Here is a 14,710-nt window from a genome sequence, read left to right as displayed (position 1 = left end):
TTTTCATTTCTTCTCTTCTGCACAACTTTGTCCTTGGTTTCAATCCCCAGTTCCTTACCCTCTGCAAAAAACGTTCTACTGCTTCTCATGTTGGTATCTAAACCAAATGCACCATTGAAGCTGGTGCAAGATAGTCATTGATTTCTGCAACGTAATATTTAGAACCGAGAGCTAACACATCAGAGGGCGTTGGTGGTATAGTGGTGAGCATAGCTGCTTCCCAAGCAGTTGACCCGGGTTCGATTCCCGGCCAACGCACTGAAAATACTTATATATTCTGCAAGCAGGATATATTGTAATGCAACATGTCACAAAATGGAAATTTCACGAACAGATTAATCAGCCATATATAAAAAAATAAACAAATACGTGGGCAAACATCTCAATCGCACCTTCTGCTACATACATTGTCGTAATATATGATAAGTTTCATAAAGCAGAGTCACAACACACATGTGCTGGTAATAAATTTGTTACAGTGGGCAAACAATGGAAGGGCTGAGGCCCGACCAGACATTGTAACTCCAGCATCTCTATGTTAAAAAGCATTTCTAGGCAATATCTAGCCTCTGAAAAAAATATGCAAGATCCACCGATAAATCTGGCAAAAGTCCCTAACATTTTGTGCATACTTGTGCTCTCACCTGAATGTAGCGCCACCTTGTAGCTGTCGAAGGAAACTGCTGCTCACAAAATGTTTTATCAGAAGGCAAGTTGAGAGGAATCCAAGAGTCAGATGTCCATGGAAAGAACCACTCACTGAAGCAGGAATGTTGGAGGCTTCATATTCGCATATTTTCCTGTCCAACGTCCACAACGCTCCCAAACGCTCAAAAGCCTCACACCGGGCAAGCCCTCACCGGGTATATCTCTGGCTCCAAGGTAAAGCCAAATCCTGAGCATGCTAGTGCTAGGATCACAGAGCGAGAGAGAGATGGTTCAAGAGCTACTGTCTTGATAAAGGCCTGAAACGGCTAGTGCCTAAGAGTGTCTGACTTTCAGTTATGACTGATTGTGAGAGGGGAAGATGAAGTTTTTCTGCACCCAGCATGCCTTGGGATATACTTATGCAAATGAGGTGAGAGCCAGACCAATCCCATGCTACTCTGCTTAATGCTCCTTATCTGCATGAAAAGAACACTTTCACAACGGAGCAGAGTGGCGCAGCGGAAGCGTGCTGGGCCCATAACCCAGAGGTCGATGGATCGAAACCATCCTCTGCTAATTTTGCTTGATTTTACTTCCAAGGACCAAGCTGTCATTTCCACCATACCAGCAAGGAAAAGCGCAAGCTTGTGCCAGCTATGTGAGAAAAGACTTCTCAACTATCTGTGTCTGCTGAAATACAAGAGAGGGATCGTCAAAGGATCCACACTGTACTTTGAAAGTAAAGGCACACAATAATAAGCATGAATGACTGGTGGGACCTTCAAACACTTTTATGTGGAGGCTTTGAATTTCATTCTTCCCTTTTTTGTTCTGCTCTTATCTATCTCCTGGGCATTTCATGGAATGTTCTCTATTTCTCTTCCCTGCTTTGCTTCCCATGCTGCCTCTATGTGTTCATATCTATTATTTGTATTGCTGCTTTCCATTCTTCTCTTCTGCACAGCTTTGTCCTTGGTTTCAATCCCAGTTCCTTACCCTCTACAAAAACTTTCTATTGCTTTTCATGTTGGTATCTAAACCAAATGCACCATTGAAGCTGGTGCATGATAGTCATTGAACTCAGGGTCCTAATGTTTAGAACCGAGAGCGCACAGATCAGAGGGCGTTGGTGGTATAGTGGTGAGCATAGCTGCCTTCCAAGCAGTGGACCCGGGTTCGATTCCCGGCCAACGCAGTACAAATACTTATATATTCTGCAAGCAGGATATATTTTAAAGCAACATTTCACAAAATGGTAATATAATGAAGAGGTTAATCAGCCATTATATAAAAAATCAACAAATATGTAGGCAAGCATGTCGATCGCCCCTTCTGCTATATTCATTGTCCTAATATATGATAAGTTTCATAAAGCAGAGTCACCACTCACATGTGCTGGTAAAAAAATATGTTACAGTGGGCAGACAATGAAAGGGCTGAGGCCCGACCAGACATTTTAACTCCAGCATCTCTATGTTAAAAAGCATTTCCTAGGCAATATTTAGCCTCTGAAAAAAATATGCAAGATCCAGCAATAAATCTGGCAAAAGTCCCCAACATTTTGTGCATACTTGTGCCCTCACCTGAATGTAGCACCACCTTGTAGCCGTCGGAGGTAACTGCAGCTCACAAAATGTTTCATCAGAGGGCAAGTTTAGAGGAATCCAAAAGGCAGATGTCCATGGAAAGAGCCTCCGACTGCAGCAGGAAGTTTGGATGCTTCAAATTTGCATAGCTTCCAGTCCAACGTCCTCTCATGTACCGAATGCTCCCAAACGCTCTAAAGCCTTATACCCGGCAAGCCCTCACCGGGTAGATCTCTGGCTCCCAGGTAAAGCCAAATACTGAGCATGCAAGCACTAGGATCACAGAGAGAGAGAGAGACAGAGAGCGTCGGAGAGCTGTTGTCTTGTTAAAGGCCTGAAACGGCTAGTGCCTAAGAGGGTCTGGACTTTCAGTTGTGACTGATTGTGAGAGGGGAAGATAAAGATTTTCTGCACCCAGCATGCCTTGCGATATACTTAGGCAAATGAGGTGAGAGCCTGACCAATCCCACGTCACTTCTCTGAATGCCTCCTCATCTGCATAAAGAGAACACTTTCACAAAGGAGCAGAGTGGCGCAGCGGAAGCGTGCTGGGCCCATAACCCAGAGGTCGATGGATCGAAACCATCCTCTGCTAATTTTGCTTGATTTTCCTTCCAAGGACCAAGCTGTCATTTCCACATAGCCAGAAAGGAAAAGTGCAAGCTTGTGCCAGCTATGTGAGAAAAGACTTCTCAACTATTCGTGTCTGTGTAATACAAGAGTGATCGTGAAAGGTACAACCCTGTACTTTGAAAGTAAAGACACACAATTATAACCATAAATGACTGACTGGTGGGAGCTTCACACAACTTTCTGGGCATGCTTTGAATTTCATTCTTCCCTTTTTGTTCTGCTCTTATCTATCTCCTGGGCATTTCATGGAATGTTCTCTTTCTCTTCCCTGCTTTGCTTCCCATGCTGCCTATATATGCTCATTTCTACTATTTGTACTGTTGCTTTTCATTTCTTCTCTTCTGCACAACTTTGTCCTTGGTTTCAATCCCCAGTTCCTTACCCTCTGCAAAAAACGTTCTACTGCTTCTCATGTTGGTATCTAAACCAAATGCACCATTGAAGCTGGTGCAAGATAGTCATTGATTTCTGCAACGTAATATTTAGAACCGAGAGCTAATACATCAGAGGGCGTTGGTGGTATAGTGGTGAGCATAGCTGCTTCCCAAGCAGTTGACCCGGGTTCGATTCCCGGCCAACGCACTGAAAATACTTATATATTCTGCAAGCAGGATATATTGTAATGCAACATGTCACAAAATGGAAATTTCACGAACAGATTAATCAGCCATATATAAAAAAATAAACAAATACGTGGGCAAACATCTCAATCGCACCTTCTGCTACATACATTGTCGTAATATATGATAAGTTTCATAAAGCAGAGTCACAACACACATGTGCTGGTAATAAATTTGTTACAGTGGGCAAACAATGGAAGGGCTGAGGCCCGACCAGACATTGTAACTCCAGCATCTCTATGTTAAAAAGCATTTCTAGGCAATATCTAGCCTCTGAAAAAATATGCAAGATCCACCGATAAATCTGGCAAAAGTCCCTAACATTTTGTGCATACTTGTGCTCTCACCTGAATGTAGCGCCACCTTGTAGCTGTCGAAGGAAACTGCTGCTCACAAAATGTTTTATCAGAAGGCAAGTTGAGAGGAATCCAAGAGTCAGATGTCCATGGAAAGAACCACTCACTGAAGCAGGAATGTTGGAGGCTTCATATTCGCATAGTTTCCTGTCCAACGTCCACTCACGTCCCGAACGCTCCCAAACGCTCAAAAGCCTCACACCGGGCAAGTCCTCACCCGGTATATCTCTGGCTCCCAGGTAAAGCCAAATCCTGAGCATGCTAGTGCTAGGATCACAGAGAGAGAGAGAGATGGTTCAAGAGCTACTGTCTTGATAAAGGCCTGAAACGGCTAGTGCCTAAGAGTGTCTGACTTTCAGTTATGACTGATTGTGAGAGGGGAAGATGAAGTTTTTCTGCACCCAGCATGCCTTGGGATATACTTATGCAAATGAGGTGAGAGCCAGACCAATCCCATGCTACTCTGCTTAATGCTCCTTATCTGCATAAAAAGAACACTTTCACAACAGAGCAGAGTGGCGCAGCGGAAGCGTGCTGGGCCGATAACCCAGAGGTCGATGGATCGAAACCATCCTCTGCTAATTTTGCTTGATTTTACTTCCAAGGACCAAGCTGTCATTTCCACGCTGCCAGCAAGGAAAAGCGCAAGCGTGTGCCAGCTATGTGAGAAAAGACTTCTCAACTATCTGTGTCTGCTGAAATACAAGAGAGGGATCGTCAAAGGATCCACACTGTACTTTGAAAGTAAAGGCACACAATAATAAGCATGAATGATTGGTGGGACCTTCAAACACTTTTATGTGGAGGCTTTGAATTTCATTCTTCCCTTTTTTGTTCTGCTCTTATCTATCTCCTGGGCATTTCATGGAATGTTCTCTATTTCTCTTCCCTGCTTTGCTTCCCATGCTGCCTCTATGTGTTCATATCTATTATTTGTATTGCTGCTTTCCATTCTTCTCTTCTGCACAGCTTTGTCCTTGGTTTCAATCCCAGTTCCTTACCCTCTACAAAAACTTTCTATTGCTTTTCATGTTGGTATCTAAACCAAATGCACCATTGAAGCTGGTGCAAGATAGTCATTGATTTCTGCAACGTAATATTTAGAACCGAGAGCTAATACATCAGAGGGCGTTGGTGGTATAGTGGTGAGCATAGCTGCTTCCCAAGCAGTTGACCCGGGTTCGATTCCCGGCCAACGCACTGAAAATACTTATATATTCTGCAAGCAGGATATATTGTAATGCAACATGTCACAAAATGGAAATTTCACGAACAGATTAATCAGCCATATATAAAAAAATAAACAAATACGTGGGCAAACATCTCAATCGCACCTTCTGCTACATACATTGTCGTAATATATGATAAGTTTCATAAAGCAGAGTCACAACACACATGTGCTGGTAATAAATTTGTTACAGTGGGCAAACAATGGAAGGGCTGAGGCCCGACCAGACATTGTAACTCCAGCATCTCTATGTTAAAAAGCATTTCTAGGCAATATCTAGCCTCTGAAAAAATATGCAAGATCCACCGATAAATCTGGCAAAAGTCCCTAACATTTTGTGCATACTTGTGCTCTCACCTGAATGTAGCGCCACCTTGTAGCTGTCGAAGGAAACTGCTGCTCACAAAATGTTTTATCAGAAGGCAAGTTGAGAGGAATCCAAGAGTCAGATGTCCATGGAAAGAACCACTCACTGAAGCAGGAATGTTGGAGGCTTCATATTCGCATAGTTTCCTGTCCAACGTCCACTCACGTCCCGAACGCTCCCAAACGCTCAAAAGCCTCACACCGGGCAAGTCCTCACCCGGTATATCTCTGGCTCCCAGGTAAAGCCAAATCCTGAGCATGCTAGTGCTAGGATCACAGAGAGAGAGAGAGATGGTTCAAGAGCTACTGTCTTGATAAAGGCCTGAAACGGCTAGTGCCTAAGAGTGTCTGACTTTCAGTTATGACTGATTGTGAGAGGGGAAGATGAAGTTTTTCTGCACCCAGCATGCCTTGGGATATACTTATGCAAATGAGGTGAGAGCCAGACCAATCCCATGCTACTCTGCTTAATGCTCCTTATCTGCATAAAAAGAACACTTTCACAACAGAGCAGAGTGGCGCAGCGGAAGCGTGCTGGGCCGATAACCCAGAGGTCGATGGATCGAAACCATCCTCTGCTAATTTTGCTTGATTTTACTTCCAAGGACCAAGCTGTCATTTCCACGCTGCCAGCAAGGAAAAGCGCAAGCGTGTGCCAGCTATGTGAGAAAAGACTTCTCAACTATCTGTGTCTGCTGAAATACAAGAGAGGGATCGTCAAAGGATCCACACTGTACTTTGAAAGTAAAGGCACACAATAATAAGCATGAATGATTGGTGGGACCTTCAAACACTTTTATGTGGAGGCTTTGAATTTCATTCTTCCCTTTTTTGTTCTGCTCTTATCTATCTCCTGGGCATTTCATGGAATGTTCTCTATTTCTCTTCCCTGCTTTGCTTCCCATGCTGCCTCTATGTGTTCATATCTATTATTTGTATTGCTGCTTTCCATTCTTCTCTTCTGCACAGCTTTGTCCTTGGTTTCAATCCCAGTTCCTTACCCTCTACAAAAACTTTCTATTGCTTTTCATGTTGGTATCTAAACCAAATGCACCATTGAAGCTGGTGCATGATAGTCATTGAACTCAGGGTCCCAATGTTTAGAACCGAGAGCGCAGAGATCAGAGGGCGTTGGTGCTATAGTGGTGAGCATAGCTGCCTTCCAAGCAGTTGACCCGGGTTCGATTCCCGGCCAACGCAGTACAAATACTTATATATTCTGCAAGCAGGATATATTTTAAAGCAACATTTCACAAAATGGTAATATAATGAAGAGGTTAATCAGCCATTATATAAAAAATAAACAAATATGTAGGCAAGCATTTCGATCGCCCCTTCTGCTATATTCATTGTCCTAATATATGATAAGTTTCATAAAGCAGAGTCACCACTCACATGTGCTGGTAAAAAAATATGTTACAGTGGGCAGACAATGAAAGGGCTGAGGCCCGACCAGACATTTTAACTCCAGCATCTCTATGTTAAAAAGCATTTCCTAGGCAATATTTAGCCTCTGAAAAAAATATGCAAGATCCAGCAATAAATCTGGCAAAAGTCCCCAACATTTTGTGCATACTTGTGCCCTCACCTGAATGTAGCACCACCTTGTAGCCGTCGGAGGTAACTGCAGCTCACAAAATGTTTCATCAGAGGGCAAGTTTAGAGGAATCCAAAAGGCAGATGTCCATGGAAAGAGCCTCCGACTGCAGCAGGAAGTTTGGATGCTTCAAATTTGCATAGCTTCCAGTCCAACGTCCTCTCATGTACCGAACGCTCCCAAACGCTCTAAAGCCTTATACCCGGCAAGCCCTCACCGGGTAGATCTCTGGCTCCCAGGTAAAGCCAAATACTGAGCATGCAGCACTAGGATCACAGAGAGAGAGAGAGACAGAGAGCGTCGGAGAGCTGTTGTCTTGTTAAAGGCCTGAAACGGCTAGTGCCTAAGAGGGTCTGGACTTTCAGTTGTGACTGATTGTGAGAGGGGAAGATAAAGATTTTCTGCACCCAGCATGCCTTGCGATATACTTAGGCAAATGAGGTGAGAGCCCGACCAATCCCACGTCACTTCTCTGAATGCCTCCTCATCTGCATAAAGAGAACACTTTCACAAAGTAGCAGAGTGGCGCAGCGGAAGCGTGCTGGGCCCATAACCCAGAGGTCGATGGATCGAAACCATCCTCTGCTAATTTTGCTTGATTTTCCTTCCAAGGACCAAGCTGTCATTTCCACATAGCCAGAAAGGAAAAGTGCAAGCTTGTGCCAGCTATGTGAGAAAAGACTTCTCAACTATTCGTGTCTGTGTAATACAAGAGTGATCGTGAAAGGTGCAACCCTGTACTTTGAAAGTAAAGACACACAATTATAACCAAAAATGACTGGTGGGAGCTTCACACAACTTTCTGGGCATGCTTTGAATTTCATTCTTCCCTTTTTGTTCTGCTCTTATCTATCTCCTGGGCATTTCATGGAATGTTCTCTTTCTCTTCCCTGCTTTGCTTCCCATGCTGCCTATATATGCTCATTTCTACTATTTGTACTGTTGCTTTTCATTTCTTCTCTTCTGCACAACTTTGTCCTTGGTTTCAATCCCCAGTTCCTTACCCTCTGCAAAAAACGTTCTACTGCTTCTCATGTTGGTATCTAAACCAAATGCACCATTGAAGCTGGTGCAAGATAGTCATTGATTTCTGCAACGTAATATTTAGAACCGAGACCTAACACATCAGAGGGCGTTGGTGGTATAGTGGTGAGCATAGCTGCTTCCCAAGCAGTTGACCCGGATTCGATTCCCGGCCAACGCACTGAAAATACTTATATATTCTGCAAGCAGGATATATTGTAATGCAACATGTCACAAAATGGAAATTTCACGAACAGATTAATCAGCCATATATAAAAAAATAAACAAATACGTGGGCAAACATCTCAATCGCACCTTCTGCTACATACATTGTCCTAATATATGATAAGTTTCATAAAGCAGAGTCACAACACACATGTGCTGGTAATAAATTTGTTACAGTGGGCAAACAATGGAAGGGCTGAGGCCCGACCAGACATTGTAACTCCAGCATCTCTATGTTAAAAAGCATTTCTAGGCAATATCTAGCCTCTGAAAAAAATATGCAAGATCCACCGATAAAAGTCCCTAACATTTTGTGCATACTTGTGCTCTCACCTGAATGTAGCGCCACCTTGTAGCTGTCGAAGGAAACTGCTGCTCACAAAATATTTTATCAGAAGGCAAGTTGAGAGGAATCCAAGAGTCAGATGTCCATGGTAAGAACCACTCACTGAAGCAGGAATGTTGGAGGCTTCATATTCGCATAGTTTCCTGTCCAACGTCCACTCACGTCCCGAACGCTCCCAAACGCTCAAAAGCCTCACACCGGGCAAGCCCTCACCCGGTATATCTCTGGCTCCCAGGTAAAGCCAAATCCTGAGCATGCTAGTGCTAGGATCACAGAGAGAGAGAGAGAGATGGTTCAAGAGCTACTGTCTTGATAAAGGCCTGAAACGGCTAGTGCCTAAGAGTGTCTGACTTTCAGTTATGACTGATTGTGAGAGGGGAAGATGAAGTTTTTCTGCACCCAGCATGCCTTGGGATATACTTATGCAAATGAGGTGAGAGCCAGACCAATCCCATGCTACTCTGCTTAATGCTCCTTATCTGCATAAAAAGAACACTTTCACAACGGAGCAGAGTGGCGCAGCGGAAGCGTGCTGGGCCCATAACCCAGAGGTCGATGGATCGAAACCATCCTCTGCTAATTTTGCTTGATTTTACTTCCAAGGACCAAGCTGTCATTTCCACCCTGCCAGCAAGGAAAAGCGCAAGCTTGTGCCAGCTATCTGAGAAAAGACTTCTCAACTATCTGTGTCTGCTGAAATACAAGAGAGGGATCGTCAAAGGATCACACACTGTACTTTGAAAGTAAAGGCACACAATAATAAGCATGAATGACTGGTGGGACCTTCAAACACTTTTATGTGGAGGCTTTGAATTTCATTCTTGCCTTTTTTGTTCTGCTCTTATCTATCTCCTGGGCATTTCATGGAATGTTCTCTATTTCTCTTCCCTGCTTTGCTTCCCATGCTGCCTCTATGTGTTCATATCTATTATTTTTATTGCTGCTTTCCATTCTTCTCTTCTGCACAGCTTTGTCCTTGGTTTCAATCCCAGTTCCTTACCCTCTACAAAAACTTTCTATTGCTTTTCATGTTGGTATCTAAACCAAATGCACCATTGAAGCTGGTGCATGATAGTCATTGAACTCAGGGTCCTAATGTTTAGAACCGAGAGCGCACAGATCAGAGGGCGTTGGTGGTATAGTGGTGAGCATAGCTACCTTCCAAGCAGTTGACCCGGGTTCGATTCCCGGCCAACGCAGTACAAATACTTATATATTCTGCAAGCAGGATATATTTTAAAGCAACATTTCACAAAATGGTAATATAATGAAGAGGTTAATAAGCCATTATATAAAAAATAAACAAATATGTAGGCAAGCATTTCGATCGCCCCTTCTGCTATATTCATTGTCCTAATATATGATAAGTTTCATAAAGCAGAGTCACCACTCACATGTGCTGGTAAAAAAATATGTTACAGTGGGCAGACAATGAAAGGGCTGAGGCCCGACCAGACATTTTAACTCCAGCATCTCTATGTTAAAAAGCATTTCCTAGGCAATATTTAGCCTCTGAAAAAATATGCAAGATCTAGCAATAAATCTGGCAAAAGTCCCCAACATTTTGTGCATACTTGTGCCCTCACCTGAATGTAGCACCACCTTGTAGCCGTCGGAGGTAACTGCAGCTCACAAAATGTTTCATCAGAGGGCAAGTTTAGAGGAATCCAAAAGGCAGATGTCCATGGAAAGAGCCTCCGACTGCAGCAGGAAGTTTGGATGCTTCAAATTTGCATAGCTTCCAGTCCAACGTCCTCTCATGTACCGAACGCTCCCAAACGCTCTAAAGCCTTATACCCAGCAAGCCCTCACCGGGTAGATCTCTGGCTCCCAGGTAAAGCCAAATACTGAGCATGCAAGCACTAGGATCACAGAGAGAGAGAGAGACAGAGAGCGTCGGAGAGCTGTTGTCTTGTTAAAGGCCTGAAACGGCTAGTGCCTAAGAGGGTCTGGACTTTCAGTTGTGACTGATTGTGAGAGGGGAAGATAAAGATTTTCTGCACCCAGCATGCCTTGCGATATACTTAGGCAAATGAGGTGAGAGCCAGACCAATCCCATGCTACTCTGCTTAATGCTCCTTATCTGCATAAAAAGAACACTTTCACAACGGAGCAGAGTGGCGCAGCGGAAGCGTGCTGGGCCCATAACCCAGAGGTCGATGGATCGAAACCATCCTCTGCTAATTTTGCTTGATTTTACTTCCAAGGACCAAGCTGTCATTTCCACCCTGCCAGCAAGGAAAAGCGCAAACTTGTGCCAGCTATGTGAGAAAAGACTTCTCAACTATCTGTGTCTGCTGAAATACAAGAGAGGGATCGTCAAAGGATCCACACTGTACTTTGAAAGTAAAGGCACACAATAATAAGCATGAATGACTGGTGGGACCTTCAAACACTTTTATGTGGAGGCTTTGAATTTCATTCTTGCCTTTTTTGTTCTGCTCTTATCTATCTCCTGGGCATTTCATGGAATGTTCTCTATTTCTCTTCCCTGCTTTGCTTCCCATGCTGCCTCTATGTGTTCATATCTATTATTTGTATTGCTGCTTTCCATTCTTCTCTTCTGCACAGCTTTGTCCTTGGTTTCAATCCCAGTTCCTTACCCTCTACAAAAACTTTCTATTGCTTTTCATGTTGGTATCTAAACCAAATGCACCATTGAAGCTGGTGCATGATAGTCATTGAACTCAGGGTCCTAATGTTTAGAACCGAGAGTTCACAGATCAGAGGGCGTTGGTGGTATAGTGGTGAAACCGGTCCCCGGGAGCTTGTTTCCTTCCCAGTGTAAGAATTGGCTTTTGTAGTTTGGTTTGCCCTGTTCCCATCATGCACTGGGACAGGAACAGACTAATTTGCATACAGCCAGGTTCTGAAACTGGGATGGTGCAGTGAGCTAAAAAACGGTGTTGGATCTAGCCCTGATCTCTTGACTGGGTGAGAGCTTTCTGCTTAATTCAGAGACTCTGTCCCTCACCACCCCTTGTTGTAAATATTTTTGTCCACCCTAAGCGTGGAAGGGTATTCTCAGATGTGAGACCCTTGCTCATTGCACCATCAGGATTCAAGCAAACCGGGCCGAAGACGGCTGTAATGCCAGAAACCGGTCCCCGGGAGCTTGTTTCCTTCCCAGTGTAAGAATTGGCTTTTGTAGTTTGGTTTGCCCTGTTCCCATCATGCACTGGGACAGGAACAGACTAATTTGCATACAGCCAGGTTCTGAAACTGGGATGGTGCAGTGAGCTAAAAAACGGTGTTGGATCTAGCCCTGATCTCTTGACTGGGTGAGAGCTTTCTGCTTAATTCAGAGACTCTGTCCCTCACCACCCCTTGTTGTAAATATTTTTGTCCACCCTAAGCGTGGAAGGGTATTCTCAGATGTGAGACCCTTGCTCATTGCACCATCAGGATTCAAGCAAACCGGGCCGAAGACGGCTGTAATGCCAGAAACCGGTCCCCGGGAGCTTGTTTCCTTCCCAGTGTAAGAATTGGCTTTTGTAGTTTGGTTTGCCCTGTTCCCATCATGCACTGGGACAGGAACAGACTAATTTGCATACAGCCAGGTTCTGAAACTGGGATGGTGCAGTGAGCTAAAAAACGGTGTTGGATCTAGCCCTGATCTCTTGACTGGGTGAGAGCTTTCTGCTTAATTCAGAGACTCTGTCCCTCACCACCCCTTGTTGTAAATATAGGTGGTATAGTGGTGAGCATAGCTACCTTCCAAGCAGTTGACCCGGGTTCGATTCCCGGCCAACGCAGTACAAATACTTATATATTCTGCAAGCAGGATATATTTTAAAGCAACATTTCACAAAATGGTAATATAATGAAGAGGTTAATAAGCCATTATATAAAAAATAAACAAATATGTAGGCAAGCATTTCGATCGCCCCTTCTGCTATATTCATTGTCCTAATATATGATAAGTTTCATAAAGCAGAGTCACCACTCACATGTGCTGGTAAAAAAATATGTTACAGTGGGCAGACAATGAAAGGGCTGAGGCCCGACCAGACATTTTAACTCCAGCATCTCTATGTTAAAAAGCATTTCCTAGGCAATATTTAGCCTCTGAAAAAAATATGCAAGATCTAGCAATAAATCTGGCAAAAGTCCCCAACATTTTGTGCATACTTGTGCCCTCACCTGAATGTAGCACCACCATGTAGCCGTCGGAGGTAACTGCAGCTCAAAAAATGTTTCATCAGAGGGCAAGTTTAGAGGAATCCAAAAGGCAGATGTCCATGGAAAGAGCCTCCGACTGCAGCAGGAAGTTTGGATGCTTCAAATTTGCATAGCTTCCAGTCCAACGTCCTCTCATGTACCGAACGCTCCCAAACGCTCTAAAGCCTTATACCCGGCAAGCCCTCACCGGGTAGATCTCTGGCTCCCAGGTAAAGCCAAATACTGAGCATGCAAGCACTAGGATCACAGAGAGAGAGAGAGACAGAGAGCGTCGGAGAACTGTTGTCTTGTTAAAGGCCTGAAACGGCTAGTGCCTAAGAGGGTCTGGACTTTCAGTTGTGACTGATTGTGAGAGGGGAAGATAAAGATTTTCTACACCCAGCATGCCTTGCGATATACTTAGGCAAATGAGGTGAGAGCCCGACCAATCCCACGTCACTCCTCTGAATGCCTCCTCATCTGCATAAAGAGAACACTTTCACAAAGGAGCAGAGTGGCGCAGCGGAAGCGTGCTGGGCCCATAACCCAGAGGTCGATGGATCGAAACCATCCTCTGCTAATTTTGCTTGATTTTCCTTCCAAGGACCAAGCTGTCATTTCCACATAGCCAGAAAGGAAAAGTGCAAGCTTGTGCCAGCTATGTGAGAAAAGACTTCTCAACTATTCGTGTCTGTGTAATACAAGAGTGATCGTGAAAGGTACAACCCTGTACTTTGAAAGTAAAGACACACAATTATAACCATAAATGACTGGTGGGAGCTTCACACAACTATCTGGGCATGCTTTGAATTTCATACTTCCCTTTTTGTTCTGCTCTTATCTATCTCCTGGGCATTTCATGGAATGTTCTCTTTCTCTTCCCTGCTTTGCTTCCCATGCTGCCTATATATGCTCATTTCTACTATTTGTACTGTTGCTTTTCATTTCTTCTCTTCTGCACAACTTTGTCCTTGGTTTCAATCCCCAGTTCCTTACCCTCTGCAAAAAACGTTCTACTGCTTCTCATGTTGGTATCTAAACCAAATGCACCATTGAAGCTGGTGCAAGATAGTCATTGATTTCTGCAACGCAATATTTAGAACCGAGAGCTAACACATCAGAGGGCGTTGGTGGTATAGTGGTGAGCATAGCTGCTTCCCAAGCAGTAAACCCGGGTTCGATTCCCAGCCAACGCACTGAAAATACTTATATATTCTGCAAGCAGGATATATTGTAATGCAACATGTCACAAAATGGAAATTTCACGAACAGATTAATCAGCCATATATAAAAATATAAACAAATACGTGGGCAAACATCTCAATCGCACCTTCTGCTACATACATTGTCCTAATCTATGATAAGTTTCATAAAGCAGAGTCACAACACACATGTGCTGGTAATAAATTTGTTACAGTGGGCAAACAATGGAAGGGCTGAGGCCCGACCAGACATTGTAACTCCAGCATCTCTATGTTAAAAAGCATTTCTAGGCAATATCTAGCCTGTGAAAAAAATATGCAAGATCCACCGATAAAAGTCCCTAACATTTTGTGCATACTTGTGCTCTCACCTGAATGTAGCGCCACCTTGTAGCTGTCGAAGGAAACTGCTGCTCACAAAATGTTTTATCAGAAGGCAAGTTGAGAGGAATCCAAGAGTCAGATGTCCATGGAAAGAACCACTCACTGAAGCAGGAATGTTGGAGGCTTCATATTTGCATAGTTTCCTGTCCAACGTCCACTCACGTCCCGAACGCTCCCAAACGCTCAAAAGCCTCACACCAGGCAAGCCCTCACCGGGTATATCTGTGGCTCCAAGGTAAAGCCAAATCCTGAGCATGCTAGTGCTAGTGCTAGGATCACAGAGAGAGAGAGAGAGAGAGAGAGAGAGATGGTTCAAGAGCTACTGTCTTGATAAA

General features: G+C 43.9%; 6 non-coding genes across 6 annotated transcripts; all 6 read left to right on the top strand.

Moving 5' to 3' along the window:
* The first annotated feature begins 186 nt into the window (after positions 1–186).
* On the top strand, positions 187–258 carry TRNAG-CCC (transfer RNA glycine (anticodon CCC)). The gene has a single exon. It is a non-coding gene; the product is annotated as a tRNA-Gly (tRNA).
* A 1,513-nt stretch (positions 259–1,771) lies between these two features.
* TRNAG-UCC (transfer RNA glycine (anticodon UCC)) lies at positions 1,772–1,843 on the top strand. The gene has a single exon. It is a non-coding gene; the product is annotated as a tRNA-Gly (tRNA).
* A 1,534-nt stretch (positions 1,844–3,377) lies between these two features.
* Positions 3,378–3,449, top strand: TRNAG-CCC (transfer RNA glycine (anticodon CCC)). Its single transcript has one exon. It is a non-coding gene; the product is annotated as a tRNA-Gly (tRNA).
* Positions 3,450–4,352: 903 nt separating this feature from the next.
* Positions 4,353–4,424, top strand: TRNAI-GAU (transfer RNA isoleucine (anticodon GAU)). The gene has a single exon. It is a non-coding gene; the product is annotated as a tRNA-Ile (tRNA).
* Positions 4,425–4,971: 547 nt separating this feature from the next.
* TRNAG-CCC (transfer RNA glycine (anticodon CCC)) lies at positions 4,972–5,043 on the top strand. Its single transcript has one exon. It is a non-coding gene; the product is annotated as a tRNA-Gly (tRNA).
* A 903-nt stretch (positions 5,044–5,946) lies between these two features.
* Positions 5,947–6,018, top strand: TRNAI-GAU (transfer RNA isoleucine (anticodon GAU)). Its single transcript has one exon. It is a non-coding gene; the product is annotated as a tRNA-Ile (tRNA).
* The last annotated feature ends 8,692 nt before the right edge of the window (positions 6,019–14,710 follow it).

This window comes from Lissotriton vulgaris, chromosome 9, assembly GCF_964263255.1.
Source record: "Lissotriton vulgaris chromosome 9, aLisVul1.2, whole genome shotgun sequence".
Taxonomy (NCBI): Eukaryota; Metazoa; Chordata; class Amphibia; order Caudata; family Salamandridae; genus Lissotriton; species Lissotriton vulgaris.
Note: the sequence above shows the minus strand (reverse complement) of the source record. Positions and strands in the feature narration are given on the sequence as shown.